This window comes from Hoplias malabaricus, chromosome 5, assembly GCF_029633855.1.
Source record: "Hoplias malabaricus isolate fHopMal1 chromosome 5, fHopMal1.hap1, whole genome shotgun sequence".
Taxonomy (NCBI): domain Eukaryota; kingdom Metazoa; phylum Chordata; class Actinopteri; order Characiformes; family Erythrinidae; genus Hoplias; species Hoplias malabaricus.
The window spans coordinates 57188807-57204873 of NC_089804.1; the positions used below are offsets into that span (position 1 = coordinate 57188807).

The 16067-nt window shown below is 43.1% G+C and overlaps 1 protein-coding gene across 3 annotated transcripts in view; it reads right to left on the bottom strand.

The window, feature by feature from the left end:
- LOC136696512 (nuclear receptor coactivator 3-like) overlaps window positions 1-16067 on the bottom strand; it is an 89727-nt gene that overhangs the window by 37740 nt on the left and 35920 nt on the right. Inside the window, exon 2 of one of the 3 annotated variants that reach the window (XM_066670976.1) lies at window positions 3690-3761. The exons of 1 other annotated variant lie outside the window; for it this stretch is intronic. The gene's annotated coding sequence lies outside the window, so the exon portion shown is untranslated. Of the gene's footprint in view, window positions 1-3304; window positions 3455-3689; window positions 3762-16067 lie in introns of those variants that run through there. One more of the 3 variants, XM_066670977.1, reaches the window with a different exon arrangement.

The window sequence follows — 16067 nt, forward strand, 5'->3', positions numbered from 1 at the left end:
GTGTGTGTTTAAATGAGAAAGAGAGAGCGAGCAGGAGAGAGAAAAGGAGTGAGAGTGCGTTTTTGTTGGAGAAGATCCGTAGCACTTAATCCACACACGGCTGGGTGCAGGCAGCACACTCAAGAAAAACAGAAAATAAACACGACAAAAACAAATAAGAAGCCTACTCTGCACTGACTCAAAGCACAGAGACAGAGACAGAGAGAGGGAGAGAGAGTGAAGGCAGAGAGATAGGGGAGAGTGAAGGGAGACAAAGGTAGAGGGAGATGTGGGGGGCGGGTATCCACGGTGATGTGAGTCAGAAACGCCACACTGTATTAAACAAGGTAAATTAGGACCCTCGTCTGTTCACAAATGACTGATGACATCCAGCGGACCCCTTCAGATCACACCACTGACTACAGTACACTCTCTCGGCTGGAAACAAAACCCTGTATCTCCATCTCGCTGTTGTTGCATAATTTGAGAGACCACCACCAATGTACCCAGTGTACTCTTATTAATCGAATGAGAGTGAAGGAGGAGAGAGAGAGAGAGAAAGAGAAAACGAGTGAGAGAGAGAGCTAGAGAGAGAGAGCAAGACAAAACGAGTGAGAGAGAGAGCTAGAGAGAGAGAGCAAGACAAAACGAGTGAGAGAGAAAGAGAAAACGAGTGAGAGAGAGAGAAAACGAGTGTGAGAGAGAGAGAAAACGAGAGAGAAAGAGAGTGAGAGAGAGAGAGAAAGAGAAAACGAGTGAGAGAGAGCAAGAGAAAACGAGTGACAGAGAGAGAGAAAACGAGTGAGAGAGAGCAAAAGAGAAAACGAGTGACAGAGAGAGAGAAAACAAGTGAGAGAGCAAAAGAAAAAACGAGTGAGAGAGAAAACGAGTGAGAGAGAGAGCAAAAGAAAAAACGAGTGAGAGAGAGAAACAGAAAACGAGTGACAGAGAGAGAGAAAACGAGTGAGAGAGCAAAAGAAAAAACGAGTGAGAGAGAAAACGAGTGAGAGAGCAAAAGAGAAAATGAGTGAGAGAGAGAAAACGAGAAAACGAGTGAGAGAGAGAGAAAACGAGTGAGAGAGAGAGCAAAAGAGAAAACGAGTGAGAGAGAAAACGAGTGAGAGAGAGAGCAAAAGAGAAAACGAGTGAGAGAGAGAAAACGAGAAAACGAGTGAGAGAGAGAGAAAACGAGTGAGAGAGAGAGCAAAAGAGAAAACGAGTGAGAGAGAGAGAAAACGAGAAAACGAGTGAGAGAGAGCAAAAGAAAACGAGTGAGAGAGAGAAAAAGAGAAAACGAGTGAGAGAGAGAAAGAGAAAACGAGTGAGAGAGAGAGCTAGAGAAAGACAAAACGAGAGAGAGAGCGAAAGAAAACGAGTGAGAGAGCAAGAGAAAACAAGTGAGAGAGAGAGAGAAAGATAAAGCGAGCATAAAATGAGACAAAAACGTGAAAGGACAAAAGTGTGTAATTGGAATAAAAAAGAATAAATTGTGTGTGTGAGTGTGTGTGAGAGAGAGAGAGAGAGAGAGAGAGAGACGCGAGTTCACAGAACGGTCACTCTACCTGTGAAACACACTTGTGTTTCTCAGATACTTGGGAAAACACACACGTCCCTGTCTGCTGTTGGGGGTATCATCTATACGAGTGTGTGTAGGGACAGTGGAGTGGTGGCAGTGTGGTAGGTTTAGTGTGCGTGTGTGTGTGTGTGTGTGTGTGTGTGTAAAAGACACTCGTCCTGTACAGACGCCTCACAGAGGGAGAGTCAGAGTCCTCACCTTTGTTTACTAAATACACTCCGCAGCCTCAGGGGACATCAGAGATTACACTGACTCTACACTGCTGTAAACAAGACACACACACACACACACACACACACTACCACAGCTAAGTAGGTTGCTGATAGTGAACTGATAATCTACACACTACTCACACCAACAGCGTTTTTAAAAATCTCTTTTCCACTGAGTGGTACCTGCACTACTCTAACTTTTGTCCCTGGTTTATTTTCCACCACCACTGCTATCCCACAAAATGTATCCAGTGACATCACAAAACCCCGTCTCTCACAGGAACAGTGGTCTTTGGAAACCACAGCAACGGCGGCGGTAACATTAAGTGGTGTTTACTCATGGTGTATCGGCGTGTTGTTGTTGTTTGGGACTGAACACAGCTCCGTCATCAGTTCAGACAGATCAGTAGAGTTTGTTCCTTCCTTGTTGCAGCGTCCAGCTCTCGCTGGATTCTTTCGTCGGCCACCGATCCAAGGAGCGTTTGAACCTCTTCAAAAGACCACGGTGTCATTTTACGAGCTGCCGTCGTGAGTCGGATAAAAACAAACGTGATCTCTGCTGCAGCTGGAGATTTTACAGATGGAGAGTTGGTGCTGGTCGTCTGCGTTGCGTGGCGTAGAGTGACGACTCTCTCTGGACCATCAGCGCTCTGCAAGGTTTACACCCCACGGTTTAGTCCACTCACTTAACCCAATTTGCCAAATGGAAATGCAAAAAACCCAGTAGAGTCTCGCTGTATTGTGTAGGGACCATGTGAGCCCAGCCCTGAGTTGGTAATGCATGTATGTAGCTAAACGTGTGTTTGTGCGTGTGTTAGATAACAGTTCTGGGCAACAAAGTCGTTAATCACGATGTATTTAAACGATTAACCGCAATAAAAAAAAATCAATATGGCACTGGAACTAATATGTAATATATTTCTGTTTGTAATACTGTGGTGGAGAAAACCCGGCATCATCCTCAGTTTGGCACCCTGCTGCGCTGCACCTCCCTGCCCCCACCTCTCGTCCACCACATCCCTGCAGCCCTCCATCCCTCCAGACGAGGAAAAAGATTAATGCTTTGCTTCGCTCGCCGTGGCAGGCTGAACAGGGGAGAATAATTTGTTTTCTGCTGCTGTCTCTCTCTTTCTTGGTGCTACCTCCCCATCTCTCTCTCTCTCTCTCTCTCTCTCTCTCTCTCTCTCTCAGGAAGGTGCATCTTTTTTTGTCCCTCTGACCTCATATCTTCTGCTTCCTTTCTCAACCTCTGCCTCGGACACAAAAAATAACACCTATAACAGAATGTATTCTGTTTTTGTATTTTTTTTTTTTTTTTTTTTTACAAAAACGGGTATGCAAATAACTCCCATTGTGCTCCAACAGCAGCAGCAGCAGCCGGTCATCGGTGGCCGTCCAGGTGGTCTGGTCTGCACATCTGAGAAAACAGACCGCTGGAAAAGGATCCATCCGTCATAACAACAACAACAAATCTCCCACCAGGATGAAGCAGTTAAGGAAAAGGAACGAACGAATGAATGATGAATTAATGACATACACCACTCAGCCATGACCTGGAGGAACCGTGTTCTCTGGAGTGAAGCAGCTCAGTCCAGCACCTCTGGAATGAGCCGGAGTGGGGGTTGTGATCCAGAACTAATCATTCAACATCAGCACCAGACGTCACTACGTTGGCTGATCTCCATCAAATCCTCACAGCGAGTTTACACTCCCCTCTAGCGTTGAGCATTGCCACCAACGTAGAAGAGGTATCCTCCACACAACTGGGAGAGAACTGGTCTACACACTTATGGCCACACTGCTACTTTCATGATGGTACTCCGAGCAGACCAAAAAAAAAAAAAAAAAAACCCACAGGATGTGTTTTTTTTTCTCGTTGCCGTGCCGACGGGAGTGTTACAGGAGGAGAAGCAGCAGCCCACCTTGTATCAGGGAGGTGGAGAAAAGGGGGCTTGTATCCCTCCACAGCAACACACACACTCACACACACAAGCCTGAGAGAGAGAGAGAGAGAGAGAGAGAGAGATAATAAGCACTTCTGTTTGACACTGTATGTTCATTATTATCATATTACGGCTGAACAGCCAATGGTATTAATCAACATCTTAATGGCAGCACAGGAAACAGAATTAACATCTTGATGATGGATGGAACGCAGGAGGAGAGCAGCTTTTGTTCGGCTTATTAATAAAGCACTGTTGATTCAGTGAGATTACACTCGCTCCCCAGGAACACAATCCAAATCTGCTGCCTCTGGAGAACCAGGAACTAGCTTCACTAAACTCTACTTTAAAAATACCGTGATGTCCACGCTCAGAACCTCTGGATTTATACCTGGTCCGATAGCAGCTTTCCACACTGCTGTTTTTGATTAAGGACCCAAATCAATCAAAACTCAGGACCCTGTGAGACCCACCGGTGTTTCTGAACTTCGCGTCGTCGATTCAAACACACTACCTACGAGAAGGTGACAACAACTTTAAGGTGACTTTCCTTCCATTAGCATGGAAGTCGGAAACTCCCGAAATGTCCTCAGCATTCGCTAAAACTCATCACTTTTCCTCACAGAGCGTGTCGATGTGTTCACTGTGGCCAACCACTGACCCTGAACCCCAGGCCTCTCAATGACCCGTCCCTTGGCCTCGCTGCTGACCCGTGAGCAATGTTAGTGCAGGGAGCCAAGGGAGGGCTCATGCTTCTCTTTTCCCTCTGGACACTGTGAGGAATGCTGCCAAGGCAAGAAACCAAAACCCATTCCCAACAAAAAAATAAAAAAGCCTCACAAAAATCCCTCGGAGCAGCAGCTTGTACACCTCATCACAAACAGGGGCTAGAACCTTCCAAAATATCGCTATACTACGGTCACAAAATCATCAGCACGGTGTGTCTGGACGCCTCTGAGGCCATACGTCAGTCGCGAGATTCAGCAGCAAATGAAGCTGGCATGAGGCTCCTAAATCAACAGATTTGAAATTCAGACGTGTAAAAATGCAGACGTAAGAAGTAGACGGTCACCTTTGCCATCAAAAAGAATCAACCAGGAGATCACAGACACAGTTTCAGGGGGTTGCTCTCTGGGTACGACAGCCCCCTGTTCTGTGGCAGCTAGAAAAGAAGTTGTGGGCTGACCTCATGTGTCTCTGAGGAAGCCCATGCTCGCACTGTGTGAGATATCAGGGGAGGTTTCTATGACAGGTGAAAGTGTAGACGAGTAGTACGTGTGTATAATGCTACTACATCCAGGCCACTGGGTGTCAGTATAATGGCTCTCATAATGTGAGAAAAAATATTGTAAAAATGACTGATCAGTACTTTAGGGAATAGATATACGTCCTTCATGTCCCTCGTCTGTGACAAGTGAGAAGATATTCTGGCTTCATATGGGATTTGAGTGATATTTTTCACTTTAACTTGTCAATTCAGTAGGAAACCTGTCCTTGTACAGCTTTTTTTAAATAGTTTTCACTTCTTCAAACAAACAAACAAACCAAAAAAAAAACATTCAATGTTACTGATGCAAAGCACTGGATAAGATCTCTTCTAAAGAATTTTGTTAAAGGCTAAGCAGCAGCTTTATGAAAGAGTCAAACAACTAAATACAGTGGTTGAGTTCCTAACTTGTGTTTATTGAGAGTCAGAAAACATGTTATTTCTTACTAATTGAAGAAATAAGGTTTAAAAGACCGTTGCCCCCCCCCAGCGGTGTTGGGAAACTCTAATAGGCGTCTTGCCTGTGACGTAGATGGTGGACAACAACTCTAGAAGCTGCACTTAATTTAATGCAAAATGAGGAAAAGGTGTGTTGTTTTTGGCTGCAATCATTCAATGTACAGTGGGACATCTGTGAACAAATGACCCAAAGATCCCAAAATATCCAGAAAATGGACTAAATTTGTCCACTTTAAATGGGCACTTTGGAAAGGACCCTCCGCTCACTCCGTTATCTGTAGCTCATTTCACTGGCGCTTTTCCAACAATATGGGCATGTAAGGACACCAACGAAAGGTGTTCAAGAGCCTCTGTAACATGGAGGTAAACAGGGTGAGGACACTCACTTCGCCTGTTTTAGTTGGTGTTAGTTAACGTTAGCTTGACTCGCTAAACTCGGTGGCTCAGATTATACTCGGCTACGTAGCTGCATTACGGAGGTTTATAGTGTCGGATGAATTCGAGTTCGACTTCGATCACATTTACAAGAATAACGGTACCTCTACATTTGAGTTTAGCTTATTGCTAGGCTATTGTCATGAATAATGTTGGTTATTTAGCTAGATACTGTCATAACAGTCAGTCATAACGGTGTTTTACCGCGGCGTTGTTCAGCTGTTGTCCACCAGTGACGTCACGGTCGCGTTCGAGAATTTCCGTTGCGAGCTCGGGTTTTCGGTCAATTTAATAAAATTGTCAGTTTTAAAGCAGATTAAGCTGCTATTTTCATTTTAATTCATACTTATATCTGTCAGTAACTACAATAATGTCAAACATTCATGGAGGTCCATTAAGTGGTGCTTAGCCTTTAAAAGTAAGTGTGAGTGAGTGAGTGAGTGAGTTACAAGCCACTTCCATAAAGTGCTTTGGATCAAAAAATATGAAGTCAACAGTGAAACTGTGGCCAGAAAGCAACCACTGATGAAATGCTAGAGGACAGTACATGTAAATGCATCAAAGAGACAGCGATAAATGGCACCTGATGAGAATGTTAAAGGCTACTGAGCTATGACTCTATACACTGTCTGTCAGACCATATACTGCACTAGTGTCTCCATCTTAAAAGATGCAGAGCTTCTGAACGCAAACAAACCAGAGAGAAAAGCAGTTTCCCAGAATCTTTGACATTGCCTTAAACACAGTAATGTTGACAACACTCATTTTAATAAATCACTGGTATATTCTATGTCTGAGTCGGGTGTATTGTTGCACATTGAACGCTGCATTATTCCATATATGGTATTAAAACTGTGTTTAAAACTTACTGAACTTGAAACTAAAAAACAAAACTATGCAGCAACCCTCTGAACTTCACAAGACAAAGTCTAAAAGATAAGAATAAAAACAATATCAGGAACTGAAGAGCTGTCCATTTCGTCATTTCCTGCCGAGTTTCGACAGCGCTGACACTTTCACCTCCAGAGTTCACCGACACGGAGCCGAAAAAACACCACACACTCACTACGCTCTTCCCCAAAGACACGTTTTCAACAATTACAGTAACACACACACACACACACACACACACACACAGAGTGAGAGAGCAAAAGGCTGTGTCCTGGATTTGAACCAGAAGAGAGAGCCAGGAAACAGATAAACACAGAAAGAGGAAATGTGGACAGTGTCAGATACAGACTTCAATATATTTCTGCATTTAAAAAATAAAGAACCAACACAGGAAGGGTCATGCTTTTTTTTTGATAATGAGAGTGTGGCCAAAAAAAGAATCCACCTTAACCTGACTGGAACAGATCAGCCAAGACATGTTTAGTGTCTGGATTTTCTTCCTTAACTTTACACTGGGGCTTAGAGGCTAATATTCACCATCCCTTATAGTCCGTGAATTCCGATACTTGAATGTACACCCATTGTACACAGGATTCCCCAATCAGGATGCATGATGCCACACAGCAGCTGCACATGAGCTTAAAGTTGCTATACCACAGGAGAACCCAGCAGACAATCCATCTCCCAGCACCCAGATAGATATCACTTAATATTAATAGTAGCATTATTATTGTTACCATTATTTTCACTATTATTATTATCATTGCCTTAATACCCATTAGTTCCATCACTCTTCTGAGTCTTGTTTCTACCCAAGATGTCTTCCTCCAGCCTCGAGGAAGCTTCTCCTCACCACTGCCGGCCTCAGCTTGCTCACATGAGGTTTTCTGATGCACATTATCTTTCTGATACTAATTCTGTAAAGCTGCTTTCTGGTACGTAGAGTTGTATAATTATACTGTGATTTGAAAGTTGCTATACTCCGTGTCAAGCACCATCCAATCAAAACCTTGTTTGTGATCCAGTATCCAATGGCCAGATGCCATCAAATCCTCACAGAAATGTTTCAGCTTCACGAGTCACGGTTGCTCCAGCCAAGAGTGTGAGCCAAAGCAGCCATTATCTAAAGCAGACTGTGGTGATTGGAGGCTTCAGTGAAGTGTGTTGTGTGTGTGAGCCTCCTGACTGCTCCGCGACGCTTTCACACCAGCCCTTTTTGATTCGGTTAAATCCAGCTCGGCCTTTCAGCTTTGATGCAGTTCGTTAGAACGGGTGTGAACATAGTAATCACACTCAGATGCGGACTGTTTAGCAGTTTAGCTGCTAATCGGCGCCATGTCCCCAGTCACACTTGTGCCCTTCAGGTGTAAACATCACTACGGCTTCAACACGAAACACAGCGGCTTAAAGCCAAACTGGGCCAAGCTTGACAGTGTTTTATTGGTCGTTGAAACAAATACATTTAACGTTATTGAGACAAACTATAATAATACCTTATGAAGTTTTGGAGGCTGTGAAACAAAACCTTTTAACCTTATGCTCTTTTACAACAGAGAAAATCATCCTCTCTCTCCCTATAATCCTCACCAACACATCCTGGACTCACCTGTTAAACCCTTTCTGATGAGTTCACCACAGCTTTTCTGTTTAGCTTTCTCTGTTTAACAAAATTCTCTGGATTATTAAAAGTGCTAGGTCAGGTCTGACCAATCAGAGGTGAGAAGATTCTCACGTGGTTTGTGGTGACATGTTTGCTGCACTTGGATTTTTTTACCCTTGTGTAAAAATCCAAATGGAACCTACAGGTGTAAATAAAAATGTCCTAAGAGACTGGGAACCACCGATGTCTTGTCTGAACTACACTAGATCGGGTTATAAATGTTATGAATGCACTGGCCTTTACAAACTAACAGCTATTTTTCCATCAATTAATAGGCAGAGGAAGAGAGCGAGAGAGATATTACAGCATGTCCATAACAACAGAGGACTTCATCTAACTCTAAACTGAATCCCCGGTTCAGTTCCCGAGACAGTTTTCAGTTCAGAGTTAATGCCCCTGTGTTTGGGTGAACCACAGGCCAAAAAAGACAGAGGAGTCAGTTTGAAGGGAGGCTTTTATTACATTTTCAATGCCAGCTTGGGCTTGAAAAGCCACTGAGAAAAACCTGTTGAAACACACTTGCTGACAGTTTGTCAATGTGTGCGCTAATAAAATACAAACCCAGCACCAGCATGACACCAGAGCGCAGCAGCGCAGAGACGCCGCAGAAAGAAGCAGTGCTTTGTTAGCATTGGTCTCGTTTATAAGGTGCGACTTTATCTTATTTTTGAGCTAATGAACTGTAAAATATAAAGATTAGACATGAAACCTGTCTGTTAGTGTTACAATTATAAATTTTAAATTAGAATTTGTTTTGCACTGGGGAAACAGCACAGTAACAGAGCTTGAGGCTGAAGGCTAACTATAGGCTAACTTAGCTAACGCTAATACCCTGTAAACATATGCTGTAAAGTGTGGCTGTAGAAATGCACTGGTTTAGTCATTTAGTTAAATTTTGTGACGTCTCTCACAGGCAAAAATTAAAAAAAATAAAAAAAAAAACACATACTTGATAAAAATTACAAACTCACTGCTCTGTTCCACCTTAAATGGTTCTGAATTTTATTCAAGTGCTTTTGTGTCCCCCACTTGAAACTGTGAAGAAGTTCTGAGACTCTTTTCACCTTGAATGGTGCTCGGTAACCCACTTTTCCAAATACCACCTTTGGAAATGTTTTATATTCAACTGTATTTTCATTTGTGATCTACAATTTTTTCTAAAGAACATGCCTCTTAAATAGGGACCTCAATTTTGTCTGTTTAGCAAATGTGCTTTCCACAAAAACTAAATTGAGGTTTATATGTGTATTGTAAGGGATTACTGGTTAAACATATAATACAATGACTGCTATCTTAATCTTACGTGACTTTTACAGCTTTACTAACTTGTTTATTTTGTCCTGTTTTTTGTTTTTTACCTTATTTTTAATGAGTATTCATAGTGCTGCTAATTTTATTTGTGATATTCAATATACAACTTGGTGAAATGACATAAGTTTGAGTATCTATACTTTTTAAAATATTTAAGCACATTTTTTGAATACAGTGATACAACTGTGATAACTTTGGCCGCTACAAACATCACATTAAAATTTTCATAATATTATTATAAATAATAATATGAATAATATGTCTAATAAAGATCTTTAAATTGCAGTAGTTTCTGCAAATGTATATTCTGTGCTTGGGAAAAACCTGTTTTCTGTGCATGTTTTTGTTGTTGTTGTTGGTCTGTTTGGCTGCTAGACGTCTCCTTGACTAATACAAGAGTGCACCGATCAGGAGTCGGGATGCCCCCCCTCTGGTGGCTTGGTAGATGAACTACATGCACCCTTTGTCCCAAACGTAGCCCCTCCACTACGGCATGGGCGGCGTCTGAGCTTATTTCTTTGGTTTTGAGCTGGAGCATCAATGCTAAGCTAGCTACTCGTAACAGAAGCTTTATTAATATTTAAATTAAATAAAGGAATTCTGTTTAAAAATAAGCCAAAATGTATATATCCAATGTCACTGAGAATGGTTTTGACAAAAAAAAAGCCAGAATTTTTCCTGTAGCAGAGATAGGAACCAGAAATCTGAAGAGTAGCTACTCTCTAAAAACCTCCTCACATGTGGAGAGGTACATGCACAGAACTAAATAGCCACCAAAGAAAACAAGAGCAGATAAGTCTATTTTTGCCAAACCAACGTCTGCAAATCATTTGTCACAGGTGTCACTGTGGAGGCAGTCATTCACGTGGGTCCAGAGTTTACGTTGTTCCCATCAGAAGTCCTTGAAAGAGATTTAGACTTGAGGGTAATGTCCTGGGTTTCAAAGAATAGCAAAAATGTGACGTATTACGTTTCATTATGTCAACATTTCATGTGACCCTGCCTCATAAAGGACACAAGGCTTTTCCTTTGAACCAGAAAGAGTAGGCCCTAGATTCAGGAAGTATATGATTATATGAAGGAAATTCATAAACGACTGTATATTGTTTTATGATGCTAACGTCTAAAGCCGGCTATGTTGCTCCACTAGCTAACCCCGGTGGGATTATCCCTCTCCACCCATTGGCCAGATGCATTATAAACATAAAACCCAAGACTTCTGTCTACTATCTTCACCACCACAAAACAATCTGAGTGTTTCACACGGTGTAACTCAAGTAATTTCAGGTGCAAAACTAAAGACACCTTCTTCAGACAATGAGCACAACCCGGCAGTTTGACTCTGAACTGATCCTTTAACAGTTTTCATGACATCACTATGTCACTCCGCCAAGACGGCATCTGCACAGCTGTTTTTTCCCCCCCCATTTAACGGCCAAAGCACTAACAATTATAATAGCACCCTGTGTTAAAGTACTTCACTGCGCACTCCACACACGAGATAGTGATTTACTGGATTAACTGAAATGTAGAAATATTATATTATAATGTTAAACCTGTAATGGCTACACAGAACATGAAAAAAAATACTCTTAACTTTTAAAGAGATGGTTTTGCAAGTGGTTTTGGAGCCTTTCTATTGGCCCTCTGGAAATTATAGCCCAGACAGAGTGCAGCTGATATGTTCAGACAATGAAGAAGAATAAAAATCAATACAGATACAGATTGAGAGGAGACGATATACAGAGGAAAAACCTCAACAGTTTCACACAGCGAGATAACGCTGAGTGTAAGAGAGCTGATTGAGCTACATTTCCACAGAGAGAGAAAGCACTAGGGATGGAGAAAGAGTGCAGCTGGGGTTATTTTTGGAGCAGCAGTGTGGGGTACTACAGGCAGATTGTGTGACGCTCTGTCTGTGTGTGTGTGTGTGTAGCCTGGGCTTTCAAAAGCACAGAGTAACGAGACAAAGACTGGCAGTGTAGGGACGTTCAGAATAAAATACACTGTTTGTGCCTAAAAAGATGCCCAGTGCTTTCTGCTCCTTCATTCCTTTACAAATTAAAGGGCCCATATGCTACATGTCCATTATATTTCTCCCTAAAGTCCATGTGTAACATATATATGGGTTTATGTATCAAACACAGTCGTGACTCACTGATCATTTTACTCACCCTCTCACTCATTTGTCTCACTCAGAGCAGCCCATTTTTTACATTTTAGGTTTTTAAAATTTAAAAAATGAGCTTGTTTCTGATTGGCCACCCTTGTTCTGAACCTCATTCAAACAGTAGTCCAGGTTTAAACACGAGTGTGTTGAGCTAACCTCGCATATAATGCACTATTCTGAGGTTCCGCCCTTTTGCAGTAGTGTTCAAAAACATAGTGGACAATTCTTTGGCAAAAAAAGTCGTGTACAACCCATTTTCACTAGTCGACAGCAGCTACCTGCGTTGTGTGTGTAACTGGAAGGTTGCCGGTTTGATCCCCAGAGCAGGCAGTTCATGAAAGAAGCGCCCTTGAGCAAGGCACCTAACCCCTAACTGTTGCTTGGGCACTTTGGCCTGAGCTGCTCACCGCTGACTGCCCCCTAGTGTTCACTAGTGTGTGTAAATGTGTGTTACACTGCACGGATTGGGTTAAATGCAGAGAACAAATTCCTCTGTGTAAGCGTAATGGCCAATAAAGTTCTTCTAAGTTATAGGGAGCCATTTTGGACACCGTTTGAGTAGCTCAGACCATTTCCCATGGCATATCAGATCCGTGAATGTGGGCGGAGTATAGGGAGGATGTGTTTTTGTTGAGCGATTTCCCCCACAACACTGACGTAAACATTGTTTCCTGTTGACTCCACTACAGTTGTTGTGGTTCTTGATTCCCCGTTTTGTGTCACTTGACTGTTTCACAATGTCATTTTGCAGAACTCCAGATGTGACCTGCCCCTCTGACCATACAGAAATAAGGGCGTGTATCTCAGCAGCTGACCAATCAGAGCGGTCTGTATTACCCTCCACTGTTAGCGACTCAAGCCTGTGTCCAGTTCTACAGTAAAAACCGCAGTTGTAATGTTGTGCCTCGAGACAATTCTGTAATTATTGTTTTTAACCAATCAGTGATCGGCACTGTGTCTAGCTCCACCCATTCGTGCCCGAGCAGAAACGGGAAGCAAATTTGGCTCGGACACTACGGCACTACACTGGTCTCGTGGCTATAAGGGATAAGTTGCGTGATCCAGCATTTAAAACCATACTGAGCTGTGCCTCACTGACCAATGAGAAAAACACCATTAGCTTCCATATGGACTGGGTCCTGGATCATTAAAGATTACAGCTACGAGAAAGAACCACAACAGTGCCCATGTGTTTCACGTATTCCACTAAGTTTCAGAATAAAGAACGAGGTAAATAAAGTGTTCTGGTGGTGAAATGAGCTGTAAGTCATTCAGAATCAGCCATAAACATCATGATCTGTCCACTCCTAGTGTGTGTGTGTTCATTCAAATGTGTGTTCATTCAAACACAGCAACATTAAACTTTAGTAACCATCGTTAAAAGTGAAGGGGACTGATCAGAGCAAACAAACCCCGCCATTTTAAGACACACAAGAAGAGAGCTGCAGAATGATTGAAAAGTTTAGAGAAGTTAGTTAAACTTAAACCTGCGCTCTCACTTTCTCTCTCCCTCACCCACCCCTCGCTCCTTCTTATTTAAACTGTGTCCATATGTCTCTCTCTCACTCGCTCAACTTCCAACTCTTTCTGACTTTCACCGTCTGAAATCACAGACACACACACACTGAACTCTCAGTGACTTCCAGCTTTACTCCTCAGGAAAAAAAAAAATCCAGCAGTTACAGTGAAATGCAAATAGCAGCCAGACCACAATCTGCCACCTGGCTCCTCTCTCACTACAGTACACCACCGAGACTAATAACCCAGAGAAGGAGGGGAGAGAGAGAGAGAGAGAGAGAGAGAGAGAGTGTGTAATAGTGAGACTTTCGAATCCTATCACCACAATTGTAAAGTCTATCGGAGTCTGTACGTTTCTCTTCGGCAGCCCACTGTGAATTACAGTCTCAATAACTGACCTGGGCGTCCTTTTAAATTTGGCTGTAAATCCCTTTAATAAACAGGAAACACTGAAGCACAGCAATGTGAAAGTAAATCACACACAACTTTTTAAAATCTCCTCTGAGCATGTGCGTGTGACTGGACAGCAACAGGAAGGTGATGGTCCAGTTTGAGGAGCAGACAGGAGGCAGAGAGAGAGAGGTCCACACTTCCTCCTCCATCATCATGAACTGACAACTCACTCCTGAGCACAGACAGGCCACACAGAGATATGAACAAAGCCTATTAACAGTAGGGGTGGGCGATATGGCCCTTTAATAATATCACAATATTTCAGGGTGTTTGGGCGATAACGATATTCTTGCCGATATGAAAACAACACTAAATTATACTTTTATTACTTTCAGGAACACACTACTGCAACAAAGTACATGTTATATTAATATTAATTTTATTAAATTAAATATGTTCTAGGGCGGCACGGTGGCGCAGCAGGTAGTGTCGCAGTATCACAGCTCCAGAGTCCTGGAGGTTGTGGGTTCGAGTCCCGCGCCAGGTGACTGTCTGTGAGGAGTGTGGTGTGTTCTCTCTGTGTCTGCGTGGGTTTCCTCCGGGTGACTGTCTGTGAGGAGTGTGGTGTGTTCTCTCTGTGTCTGCGTGGGTTTCCTCCGGGTGACTGTCTGTGAGGAGTGTGGTGTGTTCTCCCTGTGTCTGCGTGGGTTTCCTCCGGGTGACTGTCTGTGAGGAGTGTGGTGTGTTCTCCCTGTGTCTGCGTGGGTTTCCTCCGGGTGACTGTCTGTGAGGAGTGTGGTGTGTTCTCTCTGTGTCTGTGTGGGTTTCCTCCGGGTGACTGTCTGTGAGGAGTGTGGTGTGTTCTCTCTGTGTCTGCGTGGGTTTCCTCCGGGTGCTCCGGTTTCCTCCCACAGTCCAAAAGCACACGTTGGTAGGTGGATTGGAGACTCAAAAGTGTCCGTAGGTGTGAGTGTGTGAATACATGTGTGTGTTGCCCTGTGAAGGACTGGCGCCCCCTCCAGGGTGTGTTCCTGCCTTGCGCCCAATGATTCCAGGTAGGTTCTGGACCCACCGTGACCCTGAACTGGATAAGCGGTTACAGATAATGGATGGATGGATGGGTTTTTATTTCCTTACAAATTTACTTCAGAAAGTAGATATCAGGTCTGCAGGCAAAGGACCCCCCTCCAGCTACTGCGCCATAAATCTCTTTCTGGGGCTTCTTCAGCTGGACTATCCCACGGACGTCATCACGGTTCATGCTGAAGTACCTACTATGCTTTGGTTCTAGCTGGAAATTAACCTTTCTAGTTCAGGAACGTATTTACGTTGGTGGAAAAGCACCCAATGGTTCTAAATTACTTGCTCAAACAGGAATCAAACCTGTCCCACGCTGGTGGAAAAGGGCTATAATTAACCCGGCCAACTGAACCTTTCCCCAAACCCAGGATGAGTTTCAGCTTAAGGCTGTGTGATACTCAGAAGTGGTTTTCATGACTAACATTAAATCTGAATCCTGATATTACTGCTTACCACAATAATTCTGCAGCCAATATTCGTTATAATTTACATTATGGCCCAAAGCCTACCACTTCATAAAAACGCCTCGGGTTTTCTTCCTGTCGCATAAACAATCTTACTAATTCACCAACCTCACTGAATTATGGGATATACTGCGTGCTGTACACTGGCTGTACGCTACAATTTGAGACGCACTGTACTGACTCAGGGTCATCACTGACAATTTAAACAACGGCAGACACCCACTACAGGGCACTATTTCTATAACAGGGTGCGATTCTGAGCACATCTTCTGTTGTAGTTGGTTTTGAAACAATAACAAACAGGTTTTCATGCTTAATGTTGGCCTGCTGATGTTTGCTGGACATCACTGTTGTATTATTTCTTTTTACAATCAGTTATCCGTTCAAATACCAGGAGGAGGTGATGTGTGCTTTTCTTGTACGTGGCTGTAAAGTCATAGAGGAGTCATGAGCATAAGTGAGATAAGATAATAGAAGCAAAACAACCTCCATGAGAGGTAGGGGTGTCTCTGTGTGTGTGTGTGTGTGTGTGTGTGTGTGTGTGTTTCACCAACGTGAGTGAGAGGAAATAAATGCACAGGAAAGTGGAGTGACTAAATTAGTCCCTGTAACTTACTGCTACCTGAAAGGGAACAATACGTACTCACTCTCTCTCACACACACACACACACACTCTCTCTCTCTGAGCTGAGAGAGTGTAAAATATGCA